The 24165-nt window shown below is 58.8% G+C and overlaps 1 long non-coding RNA gene across 3 annotated transcripts; it reads right to left on the bottom strand.

Moving 5' to 3' along the window:
* Positions 1-15288: 15288 nt before the first annotated feature.
* Positions 15289-20112, bottom strand: LOC135878165 (uncharacterized). 3 transcript variants are annotated; one of them, XR_010561385.1, is made up of 4 exons: positions 19944-20112; positions 17249-17403; positions 16407-16493; positions 15289-16125 (listed from the first exon to the last, which is right to left on the bottom strand). It is a non-coding gene; the product is annotated as an uncharacterized LOC135878165 (long non-coding RNA). The 3 variants fall into 3 exon arrangements; XR_010561384.1 differs by having other exon boundaries at positions 15289-16493; XR_010561383.1 differs by lacking the exons at positions 15289-16125; positions 16407-16493 and adding an exon at positions 16510-16923.
* Between the last annotated feature and the right edge of the window lie 4053 nt (positions 20113-24165).

Below are 24165 nucleotides of genomic sequence, written 5' to 3'. Positions count from 1 at the left end.
TGAGGGAAGCAGCCACCATCTTCCCCAGGAGCGAAGCGGCCCCTCCGTCCCCGCTGGCGGGGAAGAAGCTCCCGGCCGTGCCAGGAGGTGGAAGCGCCCAGCCTTCTGGCGGAGGAAACCCACTCCCGGCGCAGGCGCCGAGGTGGGAGCATCACCTCCCAGGCCAAAATGGAGCTGGGCCAGGCTGCGGCTGGGCAGGCAGGACCCAGCCCAGGGGCGGAACCGGGCAGGGTGGCTCTGGGGCTTGTGGTTGTGTGGGCAGCAGCGGTCCCAGGAGCCCAGCCCCAACTTCCAGCAGGGGGCATCGCCCTGCTCGGTCAGTGAGGACCTTCCAGCCTCCCCAGGGCAGGAGGTGGAGGATCCCTCTGCCAGCCCCAGCAGCTCGGGCCGCTCCCCATCGGACAGCAGCAGCGCCTGCGACTCGGACAGCACCCTGGCCGACGGACGCTTCTGCTTTCTTCCAGGTGAGGAGCCAGGCTGGGCTCAGGGAGGAGTGAGGAGGGGGCTGTGAACACCCTGGGCCCAGGCCCTCGAGCAGTGCTATGGGGGCGGGTCTCCAGCCCAGGTGTCTGGCCTGAGCCATGTGAACCCCACGGACACTAGATGCTGCCATTTTGGTCCTTGGTGCTCCATTGGGCGGGGGTCGGGGGGAGGCACCTCCAAGGGAGTCCAGGACAGTGGGGAGGGGCTCTTTGCTATGGGCTCCTGAAGGAGTTGGGGGCTGATGCCATCACTGAGGGGGGGAGTGTGGGGCCCAATCTGCCCTATGTCCCGGAGGTGGGAAGGGGACACATTGTCCCACCATGCCCCTGTCCTTCCCCCGAGTGGCAGCAGGCATCACTCTGTACCCTTCTCTCCCTGGTGCAGCGTCCGCCAGGGACTCCGAGGACGAGGAGGAGGAAGAAGAAGGGGTAGACTTGGTAACAGAGGAGGCTGCTCTCATGAACATCCGAGAGCAGCTCCATGCCCGAGAAAAGGTACAAACGTTCCCCAGCTGTGCTGGAACTGAGATTGTCCTGCTCCTTCCCAGCATCCTGACCCCCTGCAGAAGGTCTTGGCCCTAATGGGGACCTTTCTCCTTCATGATCTGGGACCCCCAAGATGGGGGTGTTTGTCACACACCAGCCGGGGTCTCCTCCCCCCACAGGCACTGTCCCAGTTCCTGACCCTGATTGGGGAGGAGTCGTGGGTGATTTGAACAATAGGCAGGTCCCCACTATCCCCCATTCAGGCCTAAGTCCTGCAGCTGGTGTGGCTGGGGCAGGGAGGTCCCTGGCTAACTGGCTCTCTCTCCCCTAACCCCACTCCTGGTGGGTGCAGGACGAGGCGCAGCAGCTTGAGTTCCTGCACGCCATCTACCCCGCGTGCCTCGCTGCCCAGGAGAGAGGGGACTACACATTGGAGCCACACTGCTCGAAGGCGGCTGTGGCGGAGAGGATTGTGGTGAGTGAGACACGGCGCCCGGGAGCTGGAGGGTGGACAGAGATATGGGAGGGGCAGGGGTCTCCCCGGGCCGATGGTTGGGGGATGGCTGGTGCTGGAGGGCAGCTGAGGGCAGGGATTGCTGGGGCTGAAGATTGGGGAGAGGAGATGGGAGAACTAGTGGGCAGGAATCGGAGGAGCGGGAGGCAGCTGGGGGGATCCTGCTGGCTGTGTAATCTCCTCCTTGGGGAGTGTCAGTGAGGCCCGAATCTCACACGCTCCTTTGTCTCCTTTGCGTCTCACAGGAGCTCATTGAGGAGCTTCCTCCTAACTCTCCACCCGGCGCCGTCCTGGCCAACTCCCTCTTTGCTGTGGCCAACCTCAGGTACCGAGACCCTCCCGCCCGGTTCCCCTAACCCCGGTGCTGCTCACGCCCGTGGCTGGGAGTCACTGCCCCTCCCACTCCCAGGTCACCTCCCAAGGGTGGCTCCTCTGGCAGAGGTGGCAGGAAGGGTCACTCCCTCTCCTGGCTGCTCTGTTCTTTTCACTCCAGTCACATTGCAATGGCTTTGGGGAGAGGCTGACTCCCAGGATCAGATACAGGAGGGGCAGCAGGGTCCAGGGAACAGGCGCCATTCCTGCCCTGCCACTGTCGGTCTGGGAAACCTTGGCCTTATCATTCCCTGGCTCAGTGCCTCAGTTTCCATTCTCGCCAGCCTCTGCCTATTTCCTGCAGTTTCACGTCCGTGTTGGTGCCAGTCCCACCCCCGCACTGCACAGTCTAATACCGGCTCCTCTCTCTTGCCAGCACCATGACACCTGCCCTGGAGCCGGAGCTGGAGACCCACCTCCTCCAAGCCACCCTGCACGCAGTCTTCACCCTGGGCACGCAGACGGACACCAATCAAGTCCAGGTAGATCAGCCAGCTGTTATCCTGCCCGAATCCTTGCTAATTGCCTGCAGTGGGATGGGAATGAGAGAGGCCAGGATATGTGTTTGGGGGTCTCACCAGTGCTTCCCAGAGACCCCTCTTCCCATCCTGTGGCAGGTGTAGCCCCAGTTTCCCTAACTCTGACCCATGGCTCTCCCTTGCTTTGCAGGATCTGCAGAGGGTCATACCAGGCCTTCTGGACGCCATGCTGGGGAACCTGCTGGCAAAGACCCCAGACACTGACAAGCTGCACTACATCTTGGAGGTGAGCCCGATGAGGGGGTGGGGGCAATTTTACCTTAACTCTTAGATCCATTTTCCACTCTGTCCTCCTAGCTGGGCCCCCAGTGGCCGTCCTTGGCCAGGGCAGTCAGTGCAATGCAGGGTCAGGCCCTTCCTCCTTGAAGGACAGAGGAAGGAGCTGGGACTTCACCCAGAGCTCTGCCTGCTTGTGTCGAGCACTAACCACAGGGGCCCCGGCTGGCTTGGGGAGTGAGAGTCTGAACCCCTCCTGGGAGATCCAGAAGATGGTCCTCAGAGAACAGCCACAGCCTCGTTCCTAGAGAAACAGGAGGGCCCCAGAGAATCGGCCCTTGTCTGACGGGCCCCGAGATTCCTGGGGGGATTGTGCTCACACTCAGTCCCTTCACCCAGCCAAGGACTTGAGAGCCAGGGAGGGGGGAGGGGTCTGTCTCCTTCCTGGGGAGCTGTTCAGGAATCAGGAGTTCAGGGAGGATGGGACCAGCTCCGACACCGAGCATTGTCCCAATCTAGAGAGACAATGACAAGCTGTGACCTGCAGGATACAAGCATCGTCCTGGGGGCAAGGGTCCCCTTCTAAAGCTCTGCAGGCAATGAATCAGATATTCCACCCCCACCGCATGCAATGTCTCAGCCCCCTTGGGATGGGGGGGGGCCATTAGCACTACACATGCACCCCCCCATCAATCCTGAGCTGCCTCCTTTCCCCACAGCACATTAACTACTGGACCGTGTCCAGGGTGCCAGAAGAGAGAGCCAGGGCCATCAGGAGCAGCGCGGCCCTGCTCACGTCCGTCATCTCCCTCCCTGACTTTGACGTAAGTGGCCTCTGAGCCCAGCTTCCTGACTCCAGGCGTAGGGGGGCTGGCTCCAACGGGCTGGAGGATCTGCTGCTGCAGGGGCTGTGGGTTAGGAGTGTTCCTCTTGGGGAGGCAGAGTCAGAGCAGAGAATGAGCCTGGCTTGAGTCAAGTTCTTCTTGTCCTGGTTAAGTGGCGACTCTCGCTTTTAAGGGGAGCATGCTCCAGGTTCTTGCCTTCCTGTCATCCTGGAGCAGCTGGGGAAGCAAATCCTCATGGAGGGCCCTGCCCACATCCCTGTTCTCCGGGCTCCCTTGCGGGCAGAGATAATTAAGGATCCAGCTCTAGCTCCTATCCTCTAGCATCTCCTGCAGAGGGGCTGAGGGGAAGGAGAGTCCTGGCCCGGGCGGGACTGGGAGCTGACAGGAAAATGCTGATGGAGTCCCCTCTCCCTCTCCCTTCCATTAGAACTCAGCCGAATTCCCCAGGATGGGTCACCACGTGGCACAGCTGGCTCTGTTCGTCGGTGACCCAGACGAGGACATCAGCCGGCAGGCCAGGGAGGGGGTTTACCGGCTCTACCAGCTCCTGCTGCGCCAGAGGGGTAAGGAACCCGGCTGAGAACTGGCACCCGCTAGACGAGTGAGACTGGGACCCCAGCCAATTTCTCTCCGAGTGACCCCGGCTGGCGGATAAGTCTCTCTCTATCTCTTTCTGTGTTCTCCACCACCCCCGCAGTTCTGTTGGGCTCTGCCCACTGAGCAGCCACCAATGGGATTGGAAGGACACAAGCCCTGCAAGCAGAATGACAAAGGTGTGTGTGTCTCTCTCTTTCCCAGACCTGAACATCCATGAGGTCGAAGACCTTTGGTGCTGGGACTGGCACCAGGACAGCAGGCTCCTCGGCTATAAGAACACAGCCAGGGTGGGGGAGGTAAGGACACTCTGCTAGGGCATGGCACAGCTCTGCAGGGCGGGTGGCTGCCTCCTGGAGCCACGCGACGGAGTTGCCGTTCTAGGCCAAGATTTGGAGCCTGGTTCGGGGCAATCTGCTGAAGCCTCACATCTGGTTGGTTTCAGGTTTTTGCCAAATTTTTCTCGGAGGGGCAGAGAAGATTCTTCCTGCAGACAGCAGTGCTGGCCATGCACGACCCCCTGCTGCGTGTCAGCCAGGCTGGGCTGCTCCTTACTTACTCCCTCCTGGGGCAAGCCCAGCAGCTGATGGGGAACAAGGTGAGCAGCTGCATTAGACTCAGGAGATTGGGGCGGGGCCCAGGCCTCATTCCCATCCTCTGGCCATTCGCCGGCCTGGCAGCAAGGCGACTGGTGGGGAATGAGAGTGAGAGCAGGTGCTCCTGGGAAGGGAAATGAATTCACCTCCATGAGCAGGAGGGAGCCAGCTTGTCCCCGGAGCAGCTCCAGCCCAGCTCTTTAGCAAGGCTAATGAATGACAAGCATTGCCTCAGCACGGACTTCTGTTCTTGGGAAGGGCAGAAGAGTCCTCTACGTGCCCTCTGCGAGCCTCTCCTGTCACCCGCGCCACCTCCCAGAGTTGTTCCCATCACTGGCAGCCTGGGAGGCCAAGGACTGAGGGGTGATGGCGACTGACCGGGCAGTTCTGAGGCACATGGGCGGGGGCTGCTGATCTGCCCCATTCACCAGGGCTGCCATTCTGCGGCTTCAGCCTCAGTGGCTGGGATGACTTGGGGAAAGGTCTCAAGCTCCCCACATCCCACTTCACTGCTGCCAGAATCCCTCCACCCCCCACCCCCCCGCTAGAGCCCCCTCCCTGCCCAACCTGGGTGGGGTTGAGGAGAGGGGTCAGAGAACTTGAGCTGTGGATTGGAGGTGGAGCAGCTGTCAGGAGCACTGGGTGGGAGGTGGCAGGAGCTCCCCCTACAAGGAGGTTGTTGGCACTGGAGGTCCCTAGAAAGGACAACAAGACTCCATTCTGGGTGTCAGGAGGGGGACTTCATCCCTCAGAGGTGCGCGGGTGCTGGGTGGAATTCCTGCTGGTCCCAGGTGTCCTTAATTCCCCCTGATTCCACGGGGGCGTCTGAGTCTCTGACAGGTCCTCGTTCCCTTGCAGCAGGAGGACGTCACGGCCAACATAATGAACCAACTTCACATCATCCGGCACTTGCGCCAAGTGCCGGAGGCGCTGCAGGAGTTCTGCCTCCAAGGCCACCAGCAACTCCTCCTCCCTCTAAACGGGGAGTGTAGTGAGACTGAGCGGCCTCCCTCCGAGCAGGAGAGCGAGGGCCCCTCTACACGCCCCTTGGAGGGCGGAGACTATATCGCCCCATCCCCCTTGCCTGTTGGCTGGCCACCAGGGCCTCTGGTGGACTCTGTTGCGACTGAGCGGCCTCCCTCCGAGCAGGAGAGCGAGGGACCCCCTACACGCCACTTGGAGGGCGGAGCCTATATCGCCCCGCCCCCCTCACCATAAGGACCGGGACGTGGCCGGAAACATAAAAGGCCGGCCCTGCACCACAGTTGGGGGACAGCCTGCAACAGAGGAGGACACTTGGCCTGTTCTCCAGAGGCCCCTAACCCTAACCCTAACCCCAGACATGGACGAGGACCGGCCCGGAGTACCCGCTGCGGTTTACCCCGAGGAGCCGGAAGAGGCCTGGAGGCCGCAGGTACCAAACCCCGGGGAGGCAGGAAGTAGCCCAGGGGCAGCCCGGGAGCTGCTGGCTGCAGGGCCCGGCGCGACTCAGTCGGCGTGTTGCGGCTGGATCCCCGCCGACGCAGGGGCAACCAATCCTGCCCCTGCCAGCGCCTTGGGCTGGGACGCGGGGGAGGAGGGTGGGCCCGCGTCCCCCTGCCACCCCACCCCGGGTGGCTGACCCCCTACATGGTGCAAGGAGGCTCTAGCCCAGGACAGGAACTGTTTGTTGGCTGGCCACCGGGGCCCCGCCCAGACTAGAGCCAGCCCTGTCAAGTCTGTCTGTTTGCTGGCTGCCAGGGTTCCACCCAGGCCAGGGCCCGCCCTGGAAGTCTGGTTGTTTGTGGGGTGCTTGGGCCCCGCCCAGGCCTGAGCCACCCCTGATACACTGCATTGAGGGGCTGACCACTTGAGTGACCTCAGCCCAGCAGCGCCGGCTCTACCATTTTTGCCGCCCCAAGCAAAAAAAACAACAACAACGCTCGGACTGCCAAAGCGAGCAAAAAGAAAACCAAAAAAACCCCCAACCACTCGGACTGCCGCCACCCGAACTGCCGAAGCAGAAAAAAAACCAACAACAACGCTCGGACTGCCGCCACCCGAACTGCCGAAGTGCAAAAACCAAAAAAGTCGCCCGGCCTGTGCTGCCCCAAGAATGGACGGAATGCCGCCCCAGGCATGTGCTTCCTCCGCTGGTGCCTGGAGCCGGCCCCGCAGCCTGGTTGGGACAGCTGATCGCTGAGGGGGCTTGGCTTTAGCTGCTGGGCCTGTGAGCCTAGACCAGGGGTCTCAAACTCGGATGACCCCGAGGGCCGCATGAGGACCAGTTCATTGGCCCAATGGCCGCATCACTGACACCCCCCCTCGCTGCCCCCAGCCCTGCCCCCAGAGGGGGCAGGAGTGGTGTGGCAGGGGCTCAGGGCGGGAGTTGAGGTGCAGGGGGCTCAGGGCAGGGAGTTGGAGGGGTGAGGCAGGGGGTGCAGTAGGGGGCTCTGGGCAGGGGGTTGGGGTGCAGGAGGGAGTGTGGGGTGTGGCAGAGGGTTGGGGTTCAGACGGGGCTCAGGGCAGGAGGTTGGCTGCAGAAGGGGTGGGGGATGCAGCAGGGGGCTCAGGATAGGGAGTTGAGGTGCAGGAGGGAGTGTGGTGTGTGGCAGAGGGTTGGGGTTCAGATGGGGCTCAGGGCAGGAGGTTGGGGTGCAGAAGGGGTGGGGATGCAGAAGGGGGCTCAGGATAGGAAGTTGGGGTGCAGGAAGGATGTGGGATGTGGCAGGAGGCTCAGGGCAGGGGGTTGGGGTGTGGGGTGCAGGAGGGAGTGTGAGGTATGGCAGAGGGTTGGGGTGCAGGCAGGGGGCTCATGGCAGGGGGTTGGGGTGCAGGCAGGAGGCTCAGGGCAGGGGGTTGGTGTGTGGGGTGCAGGAGGGAGTGCGAGGTGTGGCAGAGGTTGGGGTGCAGGCAGGGGGTTGGGGTGCAGGACGGCATTGGGCTCTGGCCCGGAGAAATAGCCCCGCAGGCCGCGTGTTTGAGACCCCTGGCCTAGACAGAGCACTCAGGTATTTCCATCAGCCTGCTCAATGGCAAATGCAGCCCCCCAAAGAAGTGAAGAAGAGTGGAAGTGAAAGAGTAAAGCTGGACTATCCGCTGAGCTGCTGCACTCAAGTGAGCAGAGCCGGGGAGAGAAGAGGGAGAACTCGAAGGTGGCTGGCGGCAGTAGGGAGGAGAAGCAGTTTGGGAGCCGGGAGAGGAAAAATAAATCATTAATGACAAATGCTGCCGGCTCTCTCTTGTGTGGTGAAGGTTGAAAAGGGGTCTCGGTACTATCACGCTAACCTTTAACATAGCTGTGTATGATGGGGGGAGGGGTCTATAAAGGTAAGAGGTCACTCTAGGGGCTTGAAGTCCCAGATTCTGGGGCTATTGCCTCCTTCTACCAGCTGATCTCAACCCAGCAACTCCCTCAGGTGGTAGCAGTAGTGAGCTCTTGTCCTCCTTTTCCGGACTAGCCACCAGAAAAAGGACACGATCCATCTGGCCAAGGAAAGAGAGAGGCAGTGTTGCCTGTTAACATGGCTCTTGTGGGGGAGCACGGCAGGTTACTTTGGACTAGGTAGGAACCACATGTCTCCAAACCTGCACCTCCCGAGGCTCCAGAGACTTCGCTCCCGATCCCAGAGCGTCCTCAGAGTCCTAAAGCGCCAGATGGAATCTGGCCTCTCCCCCCACCTCAGCAGTCCAGAAAATGTTATTTGTAGACATGTTCTGTGTCCTCTCCTGCCACACTCCCCTGTTGGTGACTAATGCAGTCACAGAGTCCAGGCTCGGATATTAGGGAACACTATGTCACTAGGAGGGTGGTGAAGCACGGGAATGGGTTACCTAAGGAGGTGGTGGAATCTCCATCCTTAGAGGTTTTTAAGGCCTGGCTTGACAAAGCTCTGGCTGGGATGATTTAGTTGGGATTGGTCCTGCTTTGAGCAGGGGGTTGGACTAAATGACCTCCTGAGGTCTCTTCCAACCCTGATATTCTATGATGTCTCTGTCCCTCTTTTATACTTTCTTTCAGTTGCTAGAAAGATCTTTGCTGTGTCATGGGGGTCAGGCAGTCCCATTGGTCAGGCAGTATCCCACTGACTAAGTGCCCTCTCCAAGGAGTCTCTCAGAGAGTGGATTCTTCCTGATGGGCCATCAACACCTTTCTGGCCCTCCTTTGTTTCTACTGTAAAGCTGGCTGTGGGCATCTCCCAACCTCACAACATATTTCAGAAACACACATAGAGCATAACTTCCCATACAATGACAGCACATCCAATCCAACAGGTTATGAATGTTCAACAGATCCAGACATTTTACATACCACCTCACAAAGCATGCATAATACAAAACATCTCATAATCATATCACAGGGGTGAATACTGTGTGCTACTGAGAGATACAGGGTTCCAGAGTGTCAGTGTATCATGGCCAATGGCAGTAAAAGCCCAAAGGAGATGCTCCCCTGGAACAGCCTTTGGTGACAGCAAGGTCCCCACTGAGAACTTCAGTGCGACTCTGCAGCTGTTACCCAGCTGTCCCACCCCAGCATCAGCTGCAACTCAGTGCTTTTTGGGTGGCTTCATGCTGGCTGCATGCCTAGACAGCAGATAAAATCTGCGAAATCTGGGACTAGGAAGGAATTTCCCCCAGGTCAGATTGGCAGAGACCTGGGGGGAGGGGTCGCCTTCCTCTGCAGCATGCGGCACAGGTCACTTGCAGGTTTAAACTAGTGTCAATGGTGGATTCTCTGTAACTTGAAGTCCTTAAACCACGACTGGAGGACTTCAGTAACTCAGCCAGAGGTTAGGGGTCTATTACAGCAGTGGGTGGTGAGGTTCTGTGGCCTTCAATGTACAGGAGGTCAGACTAGATGACCTTCTGACCTTAAAGTCTATGAGTCTTATTGAGTGGTTCACCCTTAATGTAAAGAACCAAAACCTGGGAAATACCAGACAGGAGACCATCAAACAGGAGTAAAAAGCAGTAAAAAGCCTCAGCAAAGAGCTCCAGGATACATAGCAGGGCTCATGTGGCAGTGAGTTCCAAAGACAAAAGGACCCATTCATAAGATCACGTTATCTGAAGAAGCCACCCTAGAGACAGCTGCATCTCAGCGCTGGGCGAGCCATCCCCATGTAGTATTGCTGTGCTGCTGTTCCTCAGCTGTCCCACCCCAGAGGTGACTGCATCTCAGCCCCAGGTGACCATTACCCAGCAGTGGAAAGAGTTGAATATTTGCTAAGGGTTTTTGTTTTCAGTTCTAAGAAATACCTCATTTCTGAGAAGAGGCAGTTGGGATGTCATTTCTGGACGGAGAGACAGTGGTAACATCCAGAAATTCACAAGGGGGTGTATCTCTGGCCAAACTGTCCCCCTCCCTCTTCCCCCCAAGTTGGTCACAGTTCCTGACACTTTCAGTGCCCTTTAAAGCACGTGCACTTCCAGACCCTGCTGCGCCGAAGAGCCCGTGGGGGGATCTGGGGAATGAAGATTCTCTGCACCCTCCAGTCTCTGTCACGTGCTTTTCCAGCCTGGCCCCACCTCTCCGGGCCTCTCTGTGCTCCCCTCCCACAGGCCCACTGCTTCCCACCCCCTCGCACTACCAATGTGAGAGCAGGGCCGCCCCACCCACCTTCAAACCCCCACCAGCTGGGCTGCTGGGAGGATGAGACACAGGGAGTTACGCTTTTGTTTCTCAGAAACAAAAAATTTTGCCCGGACAGAGAGAAGCGAAGATTTGGCCGGCTAAGAGCAGGGGGCGGAGGGGGGAGGGCGTGTGGAGGGTGTTTGCCTCCAATCTAGCCCATCCCCCCCAAGGAGCAGGATTGTCCCCCCCACTCTATCCCCCCCCACCAAGGGGCAGGATCGTCCCCTCTGCTCTATTCTCCCAGGTTGCAGGATTGTCCCCCGCAGTCTATTCCCCACCCATGGGGCAGGATCGTCCCTGCCTGTTCCCCATGTTTCACCCTCCCTAACTGTGCTAGGGCATTGCCAAGTCACATGATTAGTCTTGGCTCTCTGTGGGGTGGAAATTCCCAGCAGCTGGGGGTGGGGGGGTGGGACAGGGGCAGTTCGGACCTCACCCTCTGTCCAGCAGAAAGACTGGCACAGGCAGCGGCTAATCTACCCCCAACGCTGGGTCTGGCTCATGGCGTGATTTGAAACACTGTCAAACTCTGACCAGTTCAACCACCTAAAACCAGGGCAAACCCTTGGGCACGTGGAATCCCCCAGAACAGTGGCTTGTCTTGCGTTAGCCGCAATCAGGACATTTACAGGCACAAGCTAATCTATGGAAGGAGAGCCGGCCCCTCAGATGTTCACCCCCCCACACACACACACAAAAGAGGGGTTCTATATATTTGCTTGCCGGTCTTTGGAGCCGCTTTTCCAGCCCTTGCCACTGGAGGGAGAAGCTGGAAAAGGGGCTCCAAAGACCAGCAAGCAAATATATAGAACCCCTCTTTTTTATTGGGGGGGGTGAACATCGAGGGAGCTAGCTCTTTCCGTGGGTTAGTTTGTGCCTGTGATGCGCACTGCTTTGCCTTATCACAGCGCAGCAATCCCATGCCTCCAGCAGCTGGGGATTGCAGGAAAACCCCAACTGCCCTGTGAATCTGGCAACTTTTCGGTGGATGAAATCCTGATAGATTATGTCCAAAGAGGGAGGGAAACAAAATTCCCATTTTCTATCTTGACGGGGGGGGGGGGGGGCCACTTAGGATGAAAAAACGAATTGGGCCGGCCCTGGTGCTTGCTCAGGAGACATCACTGATGGTAGGACAGATAGAGCCGGTCCCCTTTGTGGCACATCGGTGGCTGGGAGGGATCCCAGGGTGGGAAACTGGGGAGTCTCCAGCAGAAAAAGAGGAGACTTTGGTGCTCCGGGACCAGAGCCCAGCGCTAGGGGAATAGGGTGAGGCCAGGGCATGTTCTTTCCCTTTTCTGTGCCTCAGTTTCCCCCACCCAATGCCCAGGGCTCTGTGGGGGTGAGAGGGTGAATTTGCTCTCATGCCAGCTGGAGGAAAGCTCGGCCAGTCAGCACCCAACTCACTGCATGATGGGAAGGAAGCTATTTCCTTGTTAGGCCCTGAGCGTGGCCTTTCCTAAGGCCGAGCTCGGTGCCTCCCGGACTCGGGCTCCAGCAGCCCCTGTGTCTCCCCAGCTGCCCTCGGCAGCGAGTCGGACTGAGATCAAACTCCTCTTAAAGGCTTGTGCCCCTGCCGGGCGTGGCACTGCCAGTGATTAACCCCTGGCACACGGCATCTGCCAGGCTGTAGGCAGCAGAGAAAAGCCCAGTGTCACCAACAGCCCCAGCGCTAGGGTAGGCTGGGCACAAGCCAACACCACGCGCTGTGATACGGCCAAAGAGCGTCGGCCATGCTCCCAGCTCGGGCGGGGGGAGGGGGCTTTCCAGGGACGCAGAGACGCTGACAGCGTGCAGGGGCCCATGGGGGATAAGTAGCTGGACGTGAGCTCCCGTGCGACAGTGAGGCCAAAGGAGCTAAGGATGCCCAAACAGGGGAATCGCGCGTAGAAGCAGAGAGGTCAGTTTACCTCTGGATTTGGCGCTGGTGCGACCGCTGCTGGGGTCCTGTGTCCAGTTCCGGTGCAGTTCAAGAAGGATGTGAATATATTGGAGAGGGGGCAGAGGGGGGCCACGCGAATGGTTAAAGGATTACAAAACGGGGCCTGGAGTGATAGACCCCAGGAGCTCAAGCTATTTAGCTTTGCAAAGAGAAGCTCCCACCTCCCGGGGTGACTTGACTCCAGTCTAGAAGCACCTACACGGGGATCAAATATTTAATAATGGGCTCTTCAGGCTAGCAGAGAAAGCTGTAACATGATCCATTGGCTGGAAGTTGAAGCTGGACACATTCAGCCTGGAAAGAAGATGTCCGTATTTACCAGGGAGGGGAATTAACCATGGGAACAATGTACCAAGGAGTGCGGTGGGATGTGTTTCATCGAGGTGGCATGTGTTTCTAAGAGATCTGCTCTCGTTCATACAGGAATTAACTGGGGGCAGTTCTCTGGCCTGTTATCCAGGATCTCAGCCTTGGTCCCTCCTGGCCTGGGAATCTACCAATCTCTGCCATGACTTCTTGGAATCCGTGTTCTCGCTCTGGTGCTGCCCGGGGGACAGGAACACAAAGTGGGCAGGTAAACTGAGTCACACAGCTTGTTCACAGAAATATTCCCATGTTCTCCCGCTCCTCCCCAGACTCCTGCTGCCAGGAAGGGGCACACCTGGGCTACAGATCAGCCATCCTGCAGCAGAGCCCTTCTGCTCCGGGTGCCAGGTCCTGACCCAGTAGGTTCCCCCCACTCAGCGGGTCTGGAGAGATGCAGCGACTCCGGGAGGACATCACCTGCTCCATCTGCCTGGATGTCTTGGATGATCCCATTTCGATCAAGTGCGGCCACAACTTCTGCCAGGGCTGCCTCGTGGCTCACTGGCGCGGGATCTCGGCCTGGGGACCCAGCTGCCCTGAGTGCCGGGCTCCCTGCTCCAGGGACAGGATGATCCCGGAATCAAGGCTGAGAGCCCTGGGGGAGAAAATCACAGCACCCCTGCGGGAAGAGATGGAGCCAGTTAGACCAGACAGGCTGAATCAGGGGAAAGGGGTGCAGGCTCTCACAGGCCCCAGGGCAGGGACTGGCTGGATCAGGGGGTGGGGAATGGGACACGGGGCCTTTCCTCCCTAGGGGGCGCAACCTCTGATTTGGGGGGCAGGGGACTGGCTGGCTCACGGGGGGTGGAAACGGCTCAAGAGGATCTGATCTGAGGGGCAGGGGCCTAGTTGGTTCAGGGGTGGGGTCCGAGCTCTGACCTTGCTCTCTCCCAGCAGCAGGGGCCAGGGGCTCAGCCAGAGCCAGTGCGCCGGTGCAGCTGGTGCGTCTGGACGAGCAAGGGGGCCTGATCCTAGACGAAGAGGCCCTGAGCCGCTGCCTGGAGCAGGGTGGGGTGGGGGACGCCCCCGTCTGCCTGGTGTCCATCATCGGGGAGCAACGCCGGGGCAAATCCTTCCTGATGAACTGCCTGCTGCGCCGGCTCCAGCGCCAGGTGAGTGGGGACGGGATCCCCAGCTAAGGCTCCGCCCCTTGAACCACAGACCCCGCCCACCCCAGATAAGGCCCTGCCCCCTGAACCACAGACCCCGCCCACCCCAGATAAGGCTTGCCCTCCGCAGGAAGGGCCTCTACTCCCTCACCACAGGCCTATGTTGCCAGGTGTCCAGTTTTCGGTCGAAAAGGGAACCTGGCAGCATCCAGTCAGCACAGCTGACCGGACACCAAAAGTCCGGTTGGTCACAGTAACCGGCCTCTGCCACTGGGGGGCAGCTGGAGCCACATGGAGGAGCTGCTCTCTGCTCAGCTGCTGAAGCCTGACAGAGCAGTGGCTGGCTTCTGGACCAGGCTCCAGAAGAAGGTGCCACCGCCCGGGGGGAAGGGATCCTGCCCACCCCTCCTTCTGTCCCACTGTCCCCTCACTGCCCCCGCCCTGGGCCCTCGGTATGAGGACCAACCCCTCCCTGCCCCCTTGTGCCAGGGACCAATCCCTGCTGTATACTGCTGTGCCCCATCAGCTCCTCCCAGCGGCAGCCGGTGAGTCCCAGGAGAGGGGGGAGTGTGTGCGGAGAGCGAGTGAGACGGAAGGAGTGGGGGAGAGGTGTGAGCAGGGGGCGGGGCCTTGGGGGAAGAGGTGGGGTAGGGGGTGGGGCCTTGGGGGAAGAGGTGGGGTAGGGGGTGGGGAAAGGGTTTTGGTTTCCAGCCATTAGAAAGTTGGCAACCCTACACAGGCCACGTCCCCAGCACCACAGGCCCAACCCTACGCAGCCAGGGCCCCGCCCCGTTCACCGCATGCTCCACCTGACCCAGCGAGTCCCCTGCCTGCTTCACTGCAGCCCGCACCCCCTATACCAAAGGTCCCCCCAGCCCCCAGCCAGTGTCCATCCTCTCCCTGTGCCAGGCCCTGACCACAGCTGCCGAGACCGCGCCCTCCTCAGCCATGGCCTCTCCCCCTGCCCCACAGGTCCCCACCCATCCCCTGCACACTGAGCACCCCAAACCCCCCAAACCGCATTCCCACATCCCCTGTCTCTGGTTGCCCCCCTACAGAACCAACAGCACGTGGCCCTGGGGGGACGGCGACCGTCACAAAGGGGGTGTGGATGTGGGGCCAGCCCCTCTGGGTCCAGGCCCAGGGGAGGAAGGTGAGTGGGACAGAGGGGCAGGCTGGTGGATGGGGCAGTAGGGAAGGGGAATGAGGGAAGTGGGGGACAGGTTCCTGTGCAGAGCAGAGAGGCTGGAGGGGGGAATGGGGGTGCTGGGGAGCAGGGAGTGGGCGGGGGGCTCAGTAGGGGGTGCTGGGGAGCAGGGAGCGGGCGGGGGGCTCAGTGGGGGGTGCTGGGGAGCAGGGAGTGGGCGGGGGCTCAGCAGGGGGTGCTGGGCTGCAGGGAGTGGGCGGGGGCTCAGCAGGGGGTGCTGGGGGAGCAGGGAGTCGGGGGGACTCGGGAGGGGGCACTGTGCAGTGGGGAGCAGGTGGGGGGTTCGCAGGGGGCACTGTGATTCAGGGAATGGTAGGAGGCCCAGCAGAGGGCGCCGGGGAGCAGGGTGTGGAAGTGGGCATGGCAGGGGGGCCATGCTGGGGTGAGGTGTGGGGCTCGGCAGGGGGCGCTCACCTTTTCTTTTGATTATTTTCTAGATTTTTAACATTTCCAGCATGTTTACGCGGACGGAGGCAGATTATCTGGAGGTGGGTGGGGCAGGGGATACACACGGCTCTACTGACACTGACCTCTCAGCCTTGGCCCTGCTGGAAAGGACCCAGGAGTCCAGGCGCTGTTAGGATTGGAGAAGGGGAAGTCTATAGGCTTTGGGGCTGTTATTGATGGTTAGAAAGTCCCAGAGATCTCCCGCTAGGCCGGGCTTCAGATGCAGAGTCTAAACAGTACCAGTGATGAGTATTTATTAAATATTTGCAATTGTCGTATTCACGGTTAATTACCATTATCTGGCGGCTCTTATTCATTAGCCCTGTAGCTCTGGGTGGTTGGTCATTACAGGTGGAGAAGAGATTTCTGTGTCCTGGTCGACTCCCCTAAATGATCTGCAATGCGCCTGCGGACTCAGGTTGCCGGGAGGGTCGGGAGCCTCGTGGTGGCGCCCAGTGGGTTTGGTGACCCAAAGGTGGGGCGGGCGGAGCAAGGGCCAGATAGAGCTCCCCCTCTTCCCCCCAATAAATCAGCATTTCTCAAGACTGACCAGTTCCAGCAGGGCTTTCTGGTGGGGGGCCACATGTGCCCATCCAGAGTGTCGTGCTCAGCCAAACCAGGGCCTGCAGAGTTAAGGGAAACGCCAGCCCAGCCGTACCTCGGCCCTCTTGAAGCGACGCCCCAGTAGACCCGTGCCGCCCAGCCCTGCGCTCTGCATTTGCTGAGTATGGGGCAGGAGACACCTCCACCTGCCCTGCGCCCAGACACTCAGCCTGGATTGGCAGGAACCAGCCTGGGGCAAACCATAATGCTCTGCGTTAGGGAAATGTTTGTGATGGGAAAAATGTTCCATTGGAATCTACCCAACCAACTCTAACCCTGACCCTATGTCCCATCCCCCAGCCCTACCTCTGTGTGCCCCTCCCCACATGCCAGGGGTCTATGTGCTCCCATTCTCCATCCCCCCACGCTAGAGGCTCTGTGTCACCTCCATTCTCCCAGCTCAGCACCCAGAAGATCCTGCTACCGCCGTTCAACAGAGTGGTTGGCTCATTGGCTGCTGATGCTACTCACCAGATCTAAATGGAAACTGGACTTTTTCAGTTTTCCGATTTCCTCCCGAATCACTGGGGTTCTTCTCATTGATGTCTAGCGCGTCCCCTGAAATTTCCGAATTGATCATATGTGGTCTCAAAAAGTTATCACGATACAGACAGACAAAGAGAAATGCCATTGAGTTGTGTGTTAGGCCTTTTACTTCACTTGGCCGATTAACTTCTATAATTGGTAATTTTATCTTCATTAATAGCTGCCAATTATTGGTTACTTGTTAGTCACTATTGGCTGCCAGCTGTTGGTTATTTAGTACCCACCATTAGCTGTCAGATTATTTCATAGTGACAGTGTGGAGAAATGGAAAATAAAAGTTTTGCTGAAAAATGGAAAACTGACAAAATCAGAATCTTTTCATGAAAATTTCCATTTTCAAAGAACAGCCAAATGTTAGTATCTCTTGGGTGTCTCTCTTCACATTTTTAGGGAGCTATCATTGTTTCTCAGGTTTCAATCTTCAGTTTTCCGTCTTTGTCACCTGTGGGGGGATCTTTTGTTCAAGATGGAAAAAAAATTCCTTGTCTCTCTTTCGCTGCATCGCAGATGTTCGTTCATGTTGCGAAGGAGGTCGGAGAGACCTGCAGTCTGCCCCCAATCCAGGTGAGTCCTCGTTTCCCATCAACCCAATGCTGGTTCCACCCCCCACTCCCATCACCCCCACCTGATTCTTATTATTCATTGTCTCTATTGCCAGAGCACCTCAGACCCCCCCTTCCTAGACCAGAACCCCATTGTGCCAGGTGCTGGTCAAACCCCGAACAAACAGCCAGTCCCTGCTCCCATTATTCTACCTCCACACTCACGTCATGCCCAGGATCTCGATGTCGGTGGCTGGGTTCGGCAGCAGCCTCCAGCTCTGGTCTCCTCTCTGTGCTCCCAGCCCCAGTGTGACCCTTCTCCTGCGCTCTCTGTTGCAGGCTCTGGACCTGTTGGTGCGAGATTGGCAGCTCTCCGAAGCCTACGGCGCAGAAGAGGGACAGGAGTATCTCAAAGACATCACACAGAAAAGGACCTAGGGGTCACAGTGGACGAGAAGCTGGATATGAGTCAACAGTGTGCTCTTGTTGCCAAGAAGGCTAACGACATTTTGGGCTGTATAAGTAGGGGCATTGCCAGCAGATCGAGGGACGTGATCGTTCCCCTTTATTCGACATTGGTGAGGCCTCATCTGGAGTACTGTGTCCAGTTTTGGGCCCCACACTACAAGAAGGATGTGGAAAAATTGGAAAGAGTCCAGCAGCGGGCAACAAAAATGATTAGGGGTCTGGAGCGCATGACTTATGAGGAGAGGCTGAGGGAACTGGGATTGTTTAGTCTCCAGAAGAGAAGAACGAGAGGGGATTTGATAGCTGCTTTCAACTACCTGAAGGGGGGTTCCAAAGAGGATGGATCTCGGCTCTTCTCAGTGGTGGCAGATGACAGAACAAGGAGCAATGGTCTCAAGTGGCAGTGAGAGAGGTCTAGGTTGGATATTAGGAAACACTATTTCACTAGGAGGGTGGTGAAGCACTGGAATGGGTTACCTAGGGAGGTGGTGGAATCTCCTTCCTTAGAGGTTTTTTAGGTCCGGCTTGACAAAGCCCTGGCTGGGATGATTTAGTTGGGGTTGGTCCTGCTTTGAGCAGGGGGTTGGACTAGATGACCTCCTGAGGTCCCTTTCAACCCTGATATCCTATGATTCTATGATTCTCCTCTCAGGGGCTCGGACTCCAATCCAGCCCCAGGGCAGGGGACTGGCTGACTCTGGGGTGTGGAGAATGGGACATTGGGCATTTCCCCTCTAGGATGTGACAGCTCCAACAGTGTGTCAGCTGTTTATGAAGTGTTGCCAATTGCAGTTCACACCTTGGGCTAAGCAGAGATCAGGACCGGCCCATTCCTGGCTGTGACATTTGACATTGAATCAAGTTAAGAAGTTCCTTTGTGTACGAATAACAACCCCAGAGATTGACTATCCCCACACACCCTTCTCTATCTATCTATCTATCTGGGTAACCCTCCATTCTAACCAGGCCCCCAGCTTCCTGCCTACATGCCCCAAATCAGGCTTAGCGCCCCCCCTCCGGATGGCCAGCGTGCATTAATAGCAGGGCTGTGACATCCTCTGCCCTGCACTGAGTTTGTTTCCTGTCTGACAGAGCTGGAAACCGAACGCAAGGTGGGAGCTGCTCTTTCGAAGAAAGAAGAGAGTAAGCTGCTGGCTGCAAGCCCAGACAGCGAACAAAGCCCTCAAAAAGCAACACGCCCATTGCAATGCTGCGGAGGGGCTGTATAACTGGCACTGAGCTGCAGCCGATGCTAGGGCGGCTGTGACGGGATCCTCAGGGTACAATCTGGAACTGTGGCACCTCTGTGCCCCTTTAACAATCCAGCTTGGGCTGTCTTACAAAGCTTTCCCAGAGACTGGCAGCCAGCCCCTCCAGGCACTGTGATCACTCAGCCATCAGCATGTGGAGACTCACCCCCAGATCAATTGCGTGAATGCTCCCTGAGCCACTCCCGAATCACACAGAGAGAGGCTCCAACAAATCACCCCAGACCCCAGCCTTGCAGCCCAGAAATGTACCATCTTCCATGGCTCAAGACTCCCTTGGACAGGACAAGCTCATTAATTAGTTTGTCTCTTTGTCAAAGGAGAGTGGATGTGCAACAGCCTATGTTAACCCGCGCTGAGATTCCCCAAGCAGTTGAACCCAAAACACCCTGAGGCTGAGGAAAGGGGGCTATAGCACAGGGGTGTTGCAGTAGGGAGCAGGGGAGGTTCATGCAATGGGGCTGGGGCTGCAATGGGAAGCACGGGTCATGCAATGGGGCCGGGCTGTTGCAGTGGGGAGCAGGGGTTGCAGTGGGGCAAGGGGGAGTCATGCAATGGGGCCAGGTGTTGCAATGGGGGGAGGGGAGTCATGCAATGGGGCCGGGGTGTTGCAGAGGGAGCTGGGGTTGCAGTGGGGCGAGGGGGAGTCATGCAATGGGGCCGGGGTTGCAGTGGAGGGAGGGAAGTCATGCAATGGGGCCGGGGATTGCAGTGGAGGAAGGGGAGTCATGCAATGGGGCCATGGTGTTGCAAAAGGAGCTCGGGTTGCAGTGGGGCAAGAGGGGAATTATAAATGGGGCCGGGGGCTGCAGTGGGGGGAGGGGAGTCATGCCATGGGGACGGGGGATGTAGTGGGGGAGGGGAGTCATGCCATGGGGCCGGGGGTTGCAGTGGTGACCAGGAGTTGCAGTGGGGGGAGGGGGAGCCATGCAGTGGGGAGCAGGGGGGGTTATAGAGGAGCGAGGGGGAGTCATGCCATGGGGCGGGGGGTTGCAGAGGAGCGAGGGGGAGTCATGCCATGGTGCCGAGGGTTGCAATGGGGGGAGGGGGAGTCATGCCATGGGGCGGGGGGTTGCAATAGGGCGAAGGGGAGTCATGCCATGGGGCGGGGGGTTGCAATGGGGGGAGGGGGAGTCATGCCATGGGGCGAGGGGTTGCAATGGGGCCGGTCCCCCCCCGCTCACCTGGAGGTGAAGACCTTGGAGCAGCTGACGGAGGGGCTCAGGTCGCACATGGCCCGGTACCCGGGGGCCCGCTCCCGCGAGCTCTCCACGTGCAGTGCGTACACGGAGAGCGCCAGCCCCAGCGCGCACAGCACGAGCCGCAGCGCCCGCTCCCAGCCCGACGCCGCCATCGCCTGCTGCCACCGCGCGCCGGGCACGGGCTCGCCCCCACTGGCCCGCGCAACTGCCAATCAGCAAACGGCTCCGGCCAATTGGCTGCCAAATCAGGAGGTGGGGCGGGGGAAGCAAGGGATTCTGGGACTTGTAGTTTTATGTACCCAGTGGCGGAGAAGGGGGAGCTATGGCGCTTATGGGGGGGGGGGTCTAGTGGTTGGACCAGAGCCCTGGGGTAGCAGGGGGCTCCGGGGGCTATTTAAAGTGCCGGGGCTCCAGCTGCCTCTGCTGCCTCGGTCCTCTAAATAGCCGCGAGAGCCCCGCAGCTTCCCCAGGGCTCCGGCAGCTATTTAAAGGGCCAGGGTGGTAGAACTAGGGGGGCCCCTGCCCTACCTGCAGCCAGCCCCTGCTGCACCCCCTGCCCTGCCTCCAGCCCCGCACCCCCTGCCCTGCCCCCACCAGCCCCTGCCTGCCTCCAGCCCCGCACCCCCTGCCCCCACCAGCCCCTGTCTCCAGCCAGACCCGCACCCCCTGCCCACAGCCAGCCCCTGCTGCACCCCCTGCCCTGCCTCCAGCCCCGCACCACCTGCCCTGCCCGCACCAGCCCCTGTCTGCCTCCAGCCCCGCACCCCCTGCCCTGCCCGCACCAGCCCCTGCCTGCCTCCAGCCCCTCACCCGCTGCCCTGCCCGCACCAGCCCTGTCTGCCTCCAGCCCCGCACCCCCTGCCCTGCCCGCACCAGCCCCTGCCTGCCTCCAGCCCCTGTCTCGAGCCAGACCCGCACCCCCTGCCCACAGCCAGCCCCTGCTGCACCCCCTGCCCTGCCTCCAGCCCCGCACCCCCTGCCCTGCCCGCAGCCAGCCCCACACCCCTTGCCCTGTCTCCAGGCAGACCCTACCTCCAGTCAGCCCCTGCCCTGCCTCCAGCTAGCAATGTATGTAATATATAATTTTGATTTTATTTATATAGTTATGGAAAGTAAATAATACATGGAAGAAATGAAAGGGGGTTTTTTATGTGTTTTTTTTTAATCATCCCTGTCGGGGCCCCGCCTAAAATGTTCAAATTGGGCCCCACACTTCCTAAAGCCAGCCCTGCATACAGTAATGGCAAAGTTCTTGGTTCAGGCTTGTAGCAGTGATAGAATAAACTGCAGGTTCAAATCAGGTCTCTGGAGTACATCCACAGCTGGGATGGGTTGTTCAGTCCTTTGTATAGAGCTTCCTTTTTTAGCAAAGTCCCTCCAGAGGTATGAAGCAGGATTGAAGACAAGATGGAGACGAGGCATCAGCCTTTTATAGTCTCTTGCCGTGTGGTCTTTGCTTTCTTTGTCCCAAGGACACTCTATCCAGCATGTGGCATAGAAAAACCTTAGAGTTCTGTCCATAAGCAGGTCCCTGCATGCCTTGCTGAGTCACAAGGTGTATCCACCTTCTCTCAGTGGGTCAATTGTATAGCTCATGGTCCTTAGTGGGCCATCAAGCAGGCTAGGCAGAACTAACAGCAACTTGTCTGGGGTGTTCCCCGGAAGCATAGCACAAGTTTGAAATACAGACACTATAGAGCCAATATTCATAACGTCAACTACAAAACTGATACAGATAGCATAATTATAATCAGCCAATCATAACCTCTCCATAGACCCCTTCCACAACAACCTTTATACAATATTGGCTGCAAATATATAACAGTGCTCGCAACGGTGATCTATACAGTTACAGATTATGTCAATAGCGTCACAGGAGGTGACACGGCATCAGTGAGACTGATATTGGAATACTGCATCCAGTTTGGGTGTCCACCTTTGAAAAAGATGTTGTGAAATTGGAGCTGGGGCAGCAAAGAGCCACCAAATGTTCTGAGGGCTGGAGAAAAATGCCTTCTAGTGAGCGATTGAAAGAGCTCAACCTGTTTAGCTTATCAAAAGAAGATTGAAAGGTGACTTCATTGAAGTGTTGAAGTGCCTTAATGGAGAGAAAAGATTGGGTATTAAAGGGCTCTTTAATCGAGCAGAGAAAGGCAGAACAAGACCCAGTGGCTGGAAGGGGAAAAGAGACAAATTAAGAGAATTTTTTTCACTTCAAGGTCCCAGAAACACAGACAAGGTTTTCATCTCAAGGCCAAAAGACCAAAAACATCAAGCCACTTGATCACGGCCTTACAAATAAAGCACAAATATTCAACAGCGAGAATGATTCACCACAGGAACAAGCTACCAAGGAAAGTGGTGGATTCTCCATCTCTTGATGTCATTTAATGAAGACTAGATGCCTTTCTGGAATGTGTTTGCCCCCAAAGTAGCAATTGTGTCATACAGGAGGCCTGTGACATGCAGGGGGTCAGATTAGATGCTCTAATGGTCTCTTGTGGCCATCAAGTCTACTAATTTCTGAAAAACTGAGTGTAGCATTGGGAGCAGCGTCTGAGGTTTTACTGTCTAGTCGGCTTGCTTCCTAAAATGAACACTCCTTGAGTGGGGTGATCCACAGGGAGTAGCTCAAACCTCCAAAGTGCCTGGCCAGGGGCAGGACATTAGCACCGCAAGGGAGGGGCGTGGCAGTGACATCACAAAGGCCTTTTGCAGGACCTCAGTCTATTGGTCAAAGGTGGTGACCTCACAGAGAGATGCTGACATCAGCCAGGCAGGACAGAGGCGAGTGGCCCGGGAAACCTCAGAGACTCCTGTGGCTTTGCTTCAGCAAGTCTCTGTCTCGAGGTCTCTCTTTGAGGACTGAGAGAACATTCGGGTTCACGTACGTGAGCGGCAGGAGGAACCTCTGTCGAGTTTTCTCCTTCCCTTTCCGTGATTATACTAGAAAGCAGACGTCCCTGTTTAGAAGGTAAGAGCCTCCTCGAGGTTGGAAACCTCTTCAGTCTGATCCATCGGGTGACAGTTGAATTCTAGGCATGGAAAACACCAGCTTAAGGAGGCAGAATTTGATTCCGCACCAGGGATTTTGTCCCTTAGAATCACTGGGGACATTGGGGTTTGTCCTTTTGGTTTCACCTTTTCCGCCATCCCTCCCTCCTTTCTTTTCTTCTCTTGCTTCTTTTGTCCTTTCCCCTGTTCCCCTCCCAACACCAGGGTGTGTGTGTTTGTGTGTCGCGGGGGAGTGCTCTGCAGCTCCCACTGTGGGAGGTCCACCCAAAAATGTGGGGCTGAAATAGTGCCCCGGCAGTGATCCCCACCAGTAGCGTAGCTAGGGGCGGTGCAGGGGAAGCAGCCAGTTCCCCTTAGCACATTTTCCAAAAGCGGCGCCTTAGTTAGGGGTTACCATGGCGCCAGCAGGCGGGGCCCACGCTCCGCTCTGAAGCTTGGCCTGCCCTGACCTCCTGCACGCAAAGGGGGGGCAGCACGGCCGGAGGAGCCATGGGGGGGGGGCAGCACGGCCGGAGGAGCCATGGGGGGGGCGCCACGGCCGGAGGAGCCATGGGGGGGGGGGGGCACGGCCGGAGGAGCCATGGGGGGGGGGGTGGGGGCGGAACGGCACTGCCGGAGGAACCATGAGGGGGGGGCCGTGCGGGCGGAACAGCACGGCCGGAGGAGCCATGGGGGGCCGTGGGTGCGGCACGGCCGGAGGAGCCATGGCGGGGGCCGCAGGGGGGAACGGCACGGCCGGAGGAACCATAGGGGGCCGCGGGGGCAGCACGACATGGCCAGAGGAGCCATGGGGGGGGGGGGGCGGCACGGCCGGAGGAGCTAGGGGGGGCCGCGGGGGCGGAACGGCACGGCCGGAGGAGCCATGGGTGGAGGCTGCGGGGCGGCACGGCACAGCCGGAGGAGCCATGGGAGGCCGCGGGGGCGGCACGGCACAGCCGGAGGAGCCATGGGGGGGGGCCCGGCACGGCCGGAGGAGCTAGGGGGGGCGCAGCATGGCAGCCCGCAGCGCGGCCGGAATAGCCATGGGGGGCCGCGGGGGCAGCACGGCACAGCCGGAGGAGCCATGGGGGGCCATGGGGACGGAACGGCACAGCCGGAGGAGCCATGGGGGGCCGCGGGGGGCGGCACTGCACGGCCGGAAGAGCCATGAGGGGGGGGGCCGCGATGGCGGAACGGCATGCCCGGAGGA

The sequence above is a fragment of the Emys orbicularis genome, chromosome 4 (assembly GCF_028017835.1).
Source record: "Emys orbicularis isolate rEmyOrb1 chromosome 4, rEmyOrb1.hap1, whole genome shotgun sequence".
Taxonomy (NCBI): domain Eukaryota; kingdom Metazoa; phylum Chordata; order Testudines; family Emydidae; genus Emys; species Emys orbicularis.
Note: the sequence above shows the minus strand (reverse complement) of the source record. Positions and strands in the feature narration are given on the sequence as shown.